The 12,900-nt window shown below is 32.9% G+C and overlaps 1 long non-coding RNA gene across 1 annotated transcript in view; it reads right to left on the minus strand.

Moving 5' to 3' along the window:
• LOC149055020 (uncharacterized) overlaps positions 1–12,900 on the minus strand; it is a 147,103-nt gene that overhangs the window by 33,320 nt on the left and 100,883 nt on the right. The window contains exon 4 of the long non-coding RNA XR_016192173.1: positions 2,479–2,687. This is a non-coding gene — a long non-coding RNA (uncharacterized LOC149055020). The remainder of the gene's footprint in view (positions 1–2,478; positions 2,688–12,900) is intronic.

The raw sequence follows: 12,900 nt of genomic DNA on the forward strand, positions 1-12,900 counted from the left end.
TTCACTCAATAGTCATTATATTCTTATTGTACCGTATAGATTGTAAATAATTATAATGAAAAAAAATAATAATAAACAACAAGATTTATACATTTTTTTTTAATATCATAACTTCTCGTTTAAATAATATTATATTTGCGGCAAGTGTGGTGTTTGTAATACATATTTTGTAGGTTATAAACAAATCATACGGTCAAATGGACAATATTCTAATGCAAACATCGGTTTAGCGATATTTCATGCCCGAATGCACAGAACAGTAATTTCACAACGATATTATTATAATATATAAAATGTATATCGATTCGAACCCAGTACAAAAATTGATAAATAAATAAAATAATTTTAAATCGTAAGGAAACATATTTTTTGGGAAAAAAATTTTTTCATCGTATCATTTTTAAAGTTTTTGTGCTTTTGAATATTATAACAACGTATATTTTCAATTTCCTGTTACGAAGTAGGATATTAAAATAATACTAATATTGATATTATCCGGAGTATTTTGATCAATAAAAATAAAATTGTGGACAAGTAGTTTACCTATTAGTCATTAATCATACATATTGGTAATAATTGGGATATTGGAAGTCTGGGAAAACACTTTACCAGGTGCGATCACTCTTCTCCAATCATCTAGAATTGAAATACTACTGCTTAAATTATTCAGCCAAGATTAAATTTTATTTTTCAAAGTACCCAGTGGCCAGTATTCTACTTTAGATCTTAGAATAAGGAATAATTAGAAATGCACGTTATATTGTCAGTCAATAATTAAAAAAAATATAATGATAAGGAATAGTGAGAAGTATGTTTCTTAGAAAAATCGTTGACTTAAAATTACGTAAAAAAATAGTTTTTGAAATGACCAGTGTCTTGCGTAAAATGAATCACCCGGTATAATAGTTAACGCAAAAACATTGTATAAATGTTAATTAATTGCAGCAGGAAAGTCAATATCACTGACCCCTGTTCATATTATGTAGGGCGAATATTTTAATGCAGTTTTTTCCAATGCAATATAATAATTATAACACAAATAGCATGGCAAATGGAATACAATTAGTCATATAGGTTAAATAGGTGTAATATTAGGTACGAATATCATTACAAAAAAATAAAAAGCTACTCTAAAATATTCACACTACATCCTGAACTAATGAATTTTCAATTAATTATTACACTGCATTATAATGATATGCACAATGTTATGTAAAACTTTCCCAAAACGTAGTCGAGCTGTACATAATTATTGCTATCATGATGCAGACATTATAATTGCCATGCTGCGATGCGAGGTTTTGGGAAAAAATATTCGTTACGTGCCATTGACCCGGGAAAACGGGTAAACGCGGCGGCGGTTGTTTGGTGATGCACCCTGTATGCTATATCATTATTCAGTAAATTGTATGTTACTCGCGTGTCTGCAAACGTATACAATTATTACCTAGGTATATGCGAGTTATTCGTGATGCGTATACCTGCAGCATGTACTGTATATATACCTTCCGGTAAAAACGAGATTCGTCGAATAGAATAACATTTCCGGTGCTGAGGAAATAACGTAAATACGTATATACCTGCTGCAGCAGCTATATTATGTATGTATAAAATCCACACAATTTCGAAGGGGTATGTAGATAGACCCCCCCCCCCTCGGCACCGACAAACTCGACGAAATAACCCCGATGAGCCAGACGATAAGGTGAGCACGGCGGCGATGGGTACGAATGCACATAAGTAAATATAATAATGTATATAACGCGAGCCTATATAATATATATATTATAAATTAAATTTCGCTGCGTTACTATACTTATGTATATACACACCTATGTATTATAATGTTGAATATACATTCATTTTATGTTATATAACGAAAAACTTGGATGAAAAGTTTGGAACAATTGAAGCTTCCAATATGGTGCCATAGGGGCGCCTCTATGACTAAAAATAAATAATAACAATCGACCAGCTATAAAATGGATGATTTGGATGACATATACCCACGCTCATATAATATGTATGTTGAGGTGCCAATCCGTTTCGGGCAACACTATCATAAAATCATCGTTTAAGAGCTATATATAGTATATACACAATTAGTGTAAACGTTGGTTTAAATTTTGTATTCTCCCCCACCCCCGCACTACCATAGCCCACAGACGCCCGTATATTATTATGTACGCCGCCGCATTACCAAGACCGCTGCAGCACTTTCGGCATAAAACACATCATTGCACATAATACTATGTACATAAAAGCGAGTGTTAATATTATGTAATACTGCTGCAAGCGCACATGCATAAACTGCACAAACCTCATCCGGTTTGCCGGCATATAGAAAAATCCCGCATAAGGCCGTAATGATTATTAGACAAGTGGATGACTATATTAGGTGTTCTGCAGCGCAGACGCCAGCATAATATTATTATTATAAATTATGTGCTATGATATAATGATTAATAATATACGTACCGATATTTTGTCGATGAGATGCTGCAGTGGCGTACCCAAAATTTGTTTCCGGTTATGATGTTCCAGAAAATCGTCTGGTTTGGTAAATTTACTTAGAAACGCGAATCACCCTCTCAACTGTTTTCGCCACCCTGCTCGGAAAACTGCAGAGTGTACCATATATTATTATGATAAATGTTGCTGTGTGACTTCCGCATTGCGTTTCAGTCCTAAAAAACCACAGACCGCGTTCGAAAAGTAAAATAATAAGACATTAATAATATGATATTATACTACACAGGCAACACATCAAACGGCTTCGGACCGTTATAATAATATTCGTCTCGTGTGTTTATGATAATGTGTATCGACTATCGGATATGTTTGCGACGGTTCACGTAATAATAATGTGAAGGTATACGATATCGACAAGGTTTTAATGTGGAAGAAAATTACAATATTATAATATAATATCAGTTGCACGCCACAGCAGACGTGCATCGCCCTATATTTGACCACGGATTTATGTACAATGTATGGCCGAAGACGTGTACTGAATAATATTGCTGCTTACTATAGTAGACAGTAAACCTACTTTTTTGTCCACTTCGCAGAAGAACAAAACAACTTTGAATCATATAGTATTAAAAGGTACGCATATATTATGTGATTTATATAAATTGTATGTATAAAATATAACTTGTGTTTTATTGATGGGCAAATTCATAAGTGCAACACTTAAAAAAAAAACTAATTTTTGTATCGGTACGTCACTTATCGCACATATCAGCGTCGGGACGTTATAATTATTATATTATGGTATTCTATTTCCTGAAAACGTTCATCGGTGTGTGCGCTATACATGGGCACTTCTCGTTCACTTCATCTCGTGCACATCCGGTGCATGCAATACCGGACACGAATCCGGAATAATATTATGAAACTGTGATCGTCAGATCATGTGAGTGTATATCTTAGACACAATAATTGCATTATACTTGCGTACGGCGAAGACATACACGGACGGGTGTCTAGTGTGACCGAACAATCATCTTATGAAATAGTCGTACGCATATAATCATATAAAAATCAAATAAACCGACATTTCTGTAACATTAATAGCGACCAAACGACAGCATTGACGGCGGTGACGATAATTCGAGGGGACTTGAACGACGGCGAATAATATATATATATATAATATAATACGTGTGTACATACATAATATACACCACTTTTGTATATAGACGGGACCCGCATCCTGCTCAATTGACGTCGTATATTATGGAGAACCCGGTCGCCACTATGCCGCCACTGTCGACGATATAGTATACAGTTAGTAGTCCTTTATTATAATGCGTTTGCGACAATCCCTGGGACGACTACTTAAAAATATAAATTGAATCTCACTCATTCTCTCTCTTCGCGCCGCTCCCCGAAATGAATCGAATCCTAGTCCGGGCATGACCACGTGCATCATAATATTCGTATATTATTATGATGTGGGTTACAGCAATACGTTATTTATTACATAAATTATAATATACGTCCTTAGTTCTGAAAAATAACTATCATGCTATGATGTATAACGATCATAGTAATGTAGCTGATTCTGGCATTGCTCGTGAAAAAATTAAAAACGCCAGTAGATTTACCCTGTCTTAATAAGTACTATACTGTTATAAATGAAAACTACTCATATTTTTAACACTGCAGTCTTTTGGGTGGGTTTGACCAATAAATGGTTTTAAATTATTAACAATTATGATCACTTTTAAGCTTAGGTCTAGTAACACCGATTCGTCCCCACCTTCCACACCATACAAATATACTTAACCCGTTATGAGTTGCATCATCATTTGTAACACATATGGTCGTACAAGGTCATTTGACCGTTCACTATTATATCTCATATTTTTTTTCCTAAAAATTTACATACAAATGCATTTTTTCATGTTTTACAAAAATTATACTAAATACATCCTACAGGTAATATATTTATCTCATAAGTGTAGATTGATGTGTACGATGACTTTACATAAATATTACTTATAGGTACCTTATTCTATAACTATAACTATATAAAGAGTGAATTGATCCTTAAACGTAAAGATCTTACGTGTAATACGGTATTCGTAAAATCCTAAAGTTGTGTACACTTTTCATGACGCACACACACGTCGATGTAAGAGATCCTCATCCTCTACAGTCGACGATACACCTAATATATTTTTATACTTTGATTTGCCCGATTTTTAAGACCATGGTCTTTCGATGCTTAGGTTCTGGTACACACCACTATCCATTTTGGACTTTGTTAGACATAAGTCTTCTGACTGTGTACGATTCAAATAGTATTATTGCCACGGTCGAAAACGTATATAACAATAATAATAATATTAATAAATGCGGTTCAAAGACAAAATAATAAACTTACATGCGGCGTAGGATGTGCCTACTACACATATACATAGTGAAGCAGATTTATCAAGTGGTAATGTTATAATTTTGAAATTTCGTGTCAAAACATGTCGCGCGGATATATAAATTGGATCCTGTCAAAAGCATACATATACTACGCGTTTGTATTTGCTCAGCACGCGTTTTCGAAGTTTAAATTAAATAATATATATAATACAATAAAAATACCAATCGGTGTCAGGTTTTATATTTTATTATATGGCTGCGATCAAAAAAATCGGCCGTGTCATCGAAAAAATCTTAAAACGTCATGTCGTAAGTGTATAGAGATAATTTGATGAGTGCAGTACAGAGAGACATATTTCTCATCAAATGTTTGGTATTGGTATAATTTTTTTTTACAAAACTCATAATATAGTTCTTCAAGAGTCAGTGTTTACTGAATACCTATATGCATATACTCCATACAAATCCGTAAAATAATATATTTTTTTTAATGTTTGACTTTAATAAGAAAATTGCAGAAATTTCATCTCGCTTCATCGACAACTCGTGTACAGACGTATAATACTATAAATATAAATATTATTGTATATTGTACCATCGCGATACTAAAAAATTTTGGCACGAGCCAAGAAAGTATGAAAATTGTGAACATGTCATTACATCAAATTCTCATGCCAAAAGAGAAAAATGTATTGAATAATAATAACTTATAACTCGTTTAAATGATTATGATTGTATATAAGAAATTATTTTTATTGTATTCGAAGGTTACCAGCAAACGTATCCGCTTATTATTGTTATGATTTAAAAGTAATTTAACATTTTTTTGGAAAGCAGTTGAAATGTACACGTTATGTCTTATATTTTGGTTTACATTGACTTTTCAGTTTACGTATGTAAGAATTTATTATATAGCACAACTTAAGCTAACATGACCTACTTAAAAATTGTATCCGTATAGGCTGCTACTAAAAATAGAATCAATTAATGGTTTCATAAACAGTCAAAGGATACAGTGGCTAGGACATGTCATGAGGTGGAATACTGATGCAGTAACCAAAATAGTATTAAATTGGAAATCTGCAGAAGGGAAAAGGCCACGGGGTCGTCATCGGAAGAGATAGATGGATGTGGTAGAAAAGGATTTGGAAGATCTTGGAGTGCAGGATTGGAGGGAGATTGTGCAGAATCGTGATAAGTGGAGTGATTTGGTGATGGCAGTGAAAACTCTTGGAGAGTTATGAACGCCAGAAAAAGAAGAAGAAGAAGAAGAAGAAATAGGCTACGTGCATCTGGACTGGATTAAACATTGGAACATAAATAACACATATTATCTAGGTAATACATCGAGTTTTCGACATTATCTACGAAACTTAATTTAAATATGAGTTTGTTTTGCGATCGTCGTACACTGCGTATACTTTCCAATACACTTACGTATAAATTTGTTTACCACAACCAGAACCAGATGACCTGCACGATGCGGACGGGAATTTCGATCAATGTACAGGCGTATCGGTTTCGGCGGTGCGAGACGCGCGCGTGTGATTCGATTAATAATAACAGTCGTGGTGCGATACTATATCAGCAAGAGAGCACAAAAGCCAGACGCCCACCCCACCACCCTGACGACGATGCTGCAGCTGCCACGGCGGGACGACACTCTGTTCATCGTGAAAGTGTGTATGCGAGTGGAAATAAAGAAAAACACGAAGAAAAATAATAATATAAGAAGGAAAAAGTGTATATTAATGTATTATTATATACGCGTGTAAGTACGCGACGCGAACTGCACCGAGAGTGAGTGGCGAAACAAAAAAAAAAAAAAATAAATAAATAAATAAGGAGCACAAGTCTGACGAGTGCGTCTGGTACAGATAGGCTTTTGAACGCGAGTCACTGCGAAGGGTTTTCCATCCCTCTTATATTATTATTATTCGCGTTTTCCGCGGCGACACTCGACCGTTTTCTTTTCGGTCGGATTGCAATTACACGCGGCGGTGGACTCGGTGGAATGTATACATTTATATACATACAGAAACGCAGTGCCTATATATTATATTATATAAGCGAGAAGAGCAAGTGTCGCGTAGTTTTCGTGTTTGTTTCTTTTTATTATCTCACTGTTGCAAACGTTGAGTATCGCTATACTGCGCCACAGCCACTCAAAGTATATTATATATACAAGTCACCTCGAGAGACCATCACACATATACAATACCTACCTATGTACAATAATAATGTATATAATGTGCGCAGCGTTGAAGTGCAGTAGCACTCTAACTATAAACCACCAGGGCGTCGTCGTCGCTCCCGAATAATAATTCGTCGTATATAGTAAATAATATTGTGTTATACGGCGATTTAGCGCTGCAGGTAATCAGCTGTAGCACGAGTAAATAATGACTATTAAATACACCCTTAAGACTTATAAATATTGTAGAAATGCGGCTGTATTATATAGCTTTAGGTATAATAGTAACGCATAAGGATTTTGTAAAAAATAATGTAAATAAACCATGTAACGGTATATATTGTCAATATAAGAGATGGAGGTAGCAAATTTGATAGAAATTCGTGTAGGTAATAAATAATAATAAGCATTTTATGGCCGTCCATGCAAATTCTAGCTCTGCACCCACCGCCAATACGGTAATACGCCAACCCGAGCTTTAAATCCATTTATACTATTCTATACTCAACAGAACAGACATTTCTCGGTAAACGTATACGCGTAAATATTTTAAAACATTTTTTTTTTCATTTTAAGTTATAACAAATTACTGTTAAATGACGAAATATAATTTTACCTCACGTTAAAACTGTTTCTAAGTATCGCAATCGATTCGTCGATAAAATCGAAAGAAACGCACAAGCGCGGTTTAGTCTTGTAAAATTACACGATTTTCGTAAACCAAACTATATTGCATTATGTAAGGTACCTACCTACAGGGTGATTCTTTCTAGTGGGTACACTAATTATCTCGAAAAGTATTTACTTTTTACAAAATATTTTTTACATGGTTTCAAGTTGATAAAAAAACCCAACGTTTTTATTAAAGAATTATATTTTTAAATATTTTTTATCCATATCATTTTTTAAGTTTTTTACTTTTTTGAATGACAACATAGAGTTTTAATTTCATATTCCAGACCAGAAATTTTTTCTAAGTATTTTGATTCATAAAAATTGAATTTAGGGCTAGTAATTTTTGAGTTATAAGTATTTAAAGTTTAGATTGACAGAGTGGAGTGGTACGGGGTTACCCCGCTAAATGTTTGTCCACTACTCCGCTTATCTAAACTTTAAATACATATAACTCATAAACTACTCGTCCTAAATTCGATTTTTATGAATCAAAATACTTAGAAAAATATTCTGCTTTGGAATATGAAACTAAAACTCTATGTTGTCATTCAAAAAAGTAAAAAACTTAAAAAATGATAAGGATAAAAAATATTTAAAAATATAATTTTTTAATAAAAACGTTGGGTTTTTAACAACTTGAAACCATGTAAAAAAATATTTTGAAGAAAGTAAATACTTTTCGAGATAATTAGTGTACCCACTAGAAAGAACCACCCTGTATAATAGGAAATAATATGTAATATATCTCATCGTTATAATATAAAAATCAGATTGTAATCTCGAATCTTTAGACTATGTATATTTTACCTGAGTTATAATTTATATTACTGCAAGACCAATATAATAATGGTGAATCGCGAACGGAATAAGGTGAAAAAACTAAATCAAAATGCAGTTATTTAAAGAATATCTTTGTCGTAATAAACGCGACACGAAGTATAATATTAATTGCGATTCAAAAATGTTGATAAAATTGATATTAAATAAGATTATCAAAATCTCAGTCGTCCGTAAACATAGAATTTCTATTAAAGATATTATATTATTAAAATGTTTTTATGTGCGAAGACAGATTATAGTAAATCATCATCGAGGGCATAATTTTGATTCAAAAGTGACCTTACGTGATGAAATCTCATTTTTTTTTTTATTGTAGCGTGCTAAATTTTTAATTTCGTTAAATTTTTTTTTTTATTCTAGTAGTGGTCGATGACTGATTAAAATATGACTTTGAATTCAACATGTATGATATGAAATAGATTATTTTTATCCAATACCCAAAGACGATTTAATTAATACAATAACACTAACAAACTTTGTTGATGTCACACAAATCACCACCTTTTCCGAATAAAAAAGTATGACGGAAAAATCAGCGCGTACAAGTGAGTAAACTTATATCATATTTTTAGAAAAACCCATGAAACGCTCTGTATATACTGTCGTGTTGTCTGTAAGTCTAGCCGTGTTTAGGGTGTTGATAATTTTTATTATATCATATCCGGTTCATCGGACTCGGTCAAAAATACTACACAAACGAACGAACTCGCACAATAATCTTTCAACTGTATCATAATATTGTACGCATGGTTAATTATAATACGAGTACTTGATAATCTAAAAATTGTATTATATTCCAAGTTTAATATTTTCTAATAAGACTTCTCGCGTGGTCATTTTTTAGGAGAGTAATATTTTGGAATAAAAATTTTAAAAATCCAAACCGTCTTTTTCATTGATGGTCCAAAATTGTATAATATTGTATTTAAAAATCATAAATACACCCGTTCGTAGTAACACCGATGGAAACTCGAAACGAAAACAGTTTTTAGTAACCACCGTACTGCCATAGTAGGTATAAACCCTCTCTTAGTATAATATAGGTAATTACTCAGAATTTTATTTTTTGTACACAGCACAGACAGAAAATTTGGAATTAATTTACATTTATGTGTATACGGGTTCGAAATTATAATGAAATGAACTTTGTATGTGTCTTATGTACAATAGGACACGAACTGTCTCGACAAATAAAATATGTGCGCGGAGTCTCTATTATAATAGGTCCATTATTTTACTTTTTAGTGATTATAAAACTCGCCTAAAGTTAAGTGATATATAATATACTTCAGGTGAATTTTTAAATACGCTCGCCATATTCTATAGATATTTAAATCGTAATTTATACAAATATTGATTCGTGTAACCTGAATTTTATTTATAAACTGTGCTCAAAAGCCATAATATTTTCAAAAATGTTTACATTACTTATATAATCACAAATTGTTTGGGTAATTTTTTTTTTAAGATATCGTGCTGCCATGGAAAGACGGAATAGTAAACTTTATACTATAAATTATTCTGTTTTACATACTAAGGATGATTGTTTTTTGAATATTTTAACATAATATTATACATAATTGAATAGGTTTATAACTCGCAGTGATGGTTAAACATTATAAACATAATTTGAAAAAAAAAACACTATACAGAGTATGGCAAGTATTCACTTTATGATGTCTAATATTGAACCTAACTTAATCCAATTTATAATTATGTAACATCAAAATATTTAATAGACTATTATCCTTAGTGCATTTTATATAATTTATAACATACCCTGATGACTTTCTAACTAGTCGTTCAAATGTCGATTTCAACATATTACATCAATATTTCCATCAAAAACAAAGTTGGGATTTTTATTGAAGATGGTCCTAATATTCTGTGAAAACCTAAGAACTAACATAAAAACCCAACCACTAGAAAAGTTCCGCCTCCCCCAAAAAGAAACTGAAAATTTAAAAAGTAAACGTATTTGCTTATTATGTATAGTTAGCTATTATAGGTAATATATATAAAAACGCGTGTTCAAAAAATCACTCTGTATACAAGTCTGATGTGTACAGACTAGCTATAATAGGTGTAAAATTAAATGAGCTTTGACAGCCCACGATATGTGATGTATATATATATATGTTTAAATTCCTCGAGACAATGCGTATTTGTGGGCGTGTGTGTGTGTATGTGTGTTATGGTTATAACCTAGCTTAACGTTGTAAACGTACCGCATCGGTAACCGGATACCGCAGCTTGCGTACACAACCTACTTGTGTTTACGTATACGTATGTGTATGTGTGTGGGGGTATATAGCTTAAAGCCCCTTGTCCGAAAAAAAAAATATAAGAAAAAAACTGTGAAACGAGACACTTTTGGAGATTCCCTATATACCACAGAGCGGTCTTCATTTTTTTTCGTTATTTTGTTTATCCTGCACCGTTATATATATATATACAGCTGAACCCCACATAAACGGATTAATGCGCTTATATGTTATATACCTGCAGCTATACAAGATAGTTCATAGTGCCTAGTGCACGGCACACAATGTCACAAACCCGTCGGAACGGAGAAAAAAAGGGGTAGTTTTAGGATCGTTCGCACAAGAATTTCTACGAAAATTATTATGTTTTTGCTGTTGCAGTACGCGCAGTCGATTGATTTCTTTCGCCTCTACGTGCACTCGTAAATAACACGCGTAATGTTTCTTTTTTATTTATTAATAAAATAATATGCTAATCGAAAAACGCTAATGATGCGTACCTATATATGTATAGTATATATCATACAAAACCATCGCGTTATACAAAAGAATATAATTTTGTACCTTGTTAAACTTTACGACGTCGCGCGATATCGTATTAATAACAGTTATAAGTTATAATAATTTTATTCACGACGCGCCTTATTCGTCATATCATATACCTATCAGTCTGATGACATTTACGGTCTTCGACGACTACCAACACAGTATAATATACGCATAAGCGATCCGGTTTGGATGATAATAATATAATATATTAATGAAACATTATTATTTTATTGAAGGCGATAAAATCGTAGTACAAGTAATAATATAATGCACTCTTGAGTGACGTCAGTGTATACCGAAAGACTAAGCGATGCGCGCATATACATAAAATTATAGTAATCGCTGTTGTAGCAGTGTATCGGCTTATACAATTTCGAGTAAAATATGGACGACCCGAGACGATTCGTGAAAAAAATTTTCATTTGAAAGATTATTTTCGAAGCAACACCACTAAGTCTCGAACGAATAAGAGGCTCACCACGGAAAATGTCTCGTAAGATTTAAAAAATTTAAGACTGTTGTAACGAAAGACGGCTTGAATCAACGCGCGGGATGACTCACGGCAAACAACAACAATATCAATAATATAATAATATGATAATATGTAACTAAAAAGTTTACGCGGACGTACACAATGCAATCGTTTAAGTCGGATGCGGTGTGGGGGCGGGCGGGCGGGCAGGCGAACGAATTATATTATTATTATATTGTTATAACTCTCGTATATGTATTATGCACTTTTGTTCAATTGTCGTCGTCGTTGTAGACGGCGTGGCGATGAGAAAATACGAATCGAAGGAAATCCGGTCGAGGCCCACGAGAAAGGGAAAAAAACCTACGCTTATGACGACGGTCATTGCGGTTTTATATTTTACTACGAACTTATAAATGTGAATGTGTGTTTGTGTGAGTGTAGACTATAGTCACTCGGTAATCTCGTAGCGAACGGTTTTCGATCGGAATTGGCCTCACGTAGTCGCGTCGTTGTCATCGACCGCGATAAAGTCACGGTCATCACCACCGATCCTCGACAATCGAACTTTATATATGTTTGATAATATAATACATTAAATACCAATTACATATATATGTCCCAGAATGGACGTTGAAATGTTCTTAGAACTATCTGATTCAGATTGGTAGTATTCGTAGTTTTTATTTCCTCGGCGTGAAAAATCACGTCTAGTGATGGTGTTTACACAATATAGCTTAGAACTAATCTAAATATTTTGAAAACATAGTATTGCTTATATTAAAACATAGTAATATGCGTAGCCATTCAAATTCCGATGAATATTTTTGGACCGCGACAAAATAATTAAAATTGTCGATCTTTGTTTAAATATTCGAGATTATCAAATTTTAATTTTAAATTAAAAAATCTACGAAAAAAATTGTCCTTTTATATTTTTCAGATTTTTGGTTTCAGAATAAACTACTTACGAGCAATATTAAAATCTTATTAAATTTATATTTAAACCTTCGTTAAAATAG

The sequence above is a fragment of the Diuraphis noxia genome, unplaced genomic scaffold, assembly GCF_037042655.1.
Source record: "Diuraphis noxia isolate RWA-SAM2 unplaced genomic scaffold, SU_Dnox_SAM2 contig0005, whole genome shotgun sequence".
In the NCBI taxonomy this organism is placed as follows: Eukaryota; Metazoa; Arthropoda; class Insecta; order Hemiptera; family Aphididae; genus Diuraphis; species Diuraphis noxia.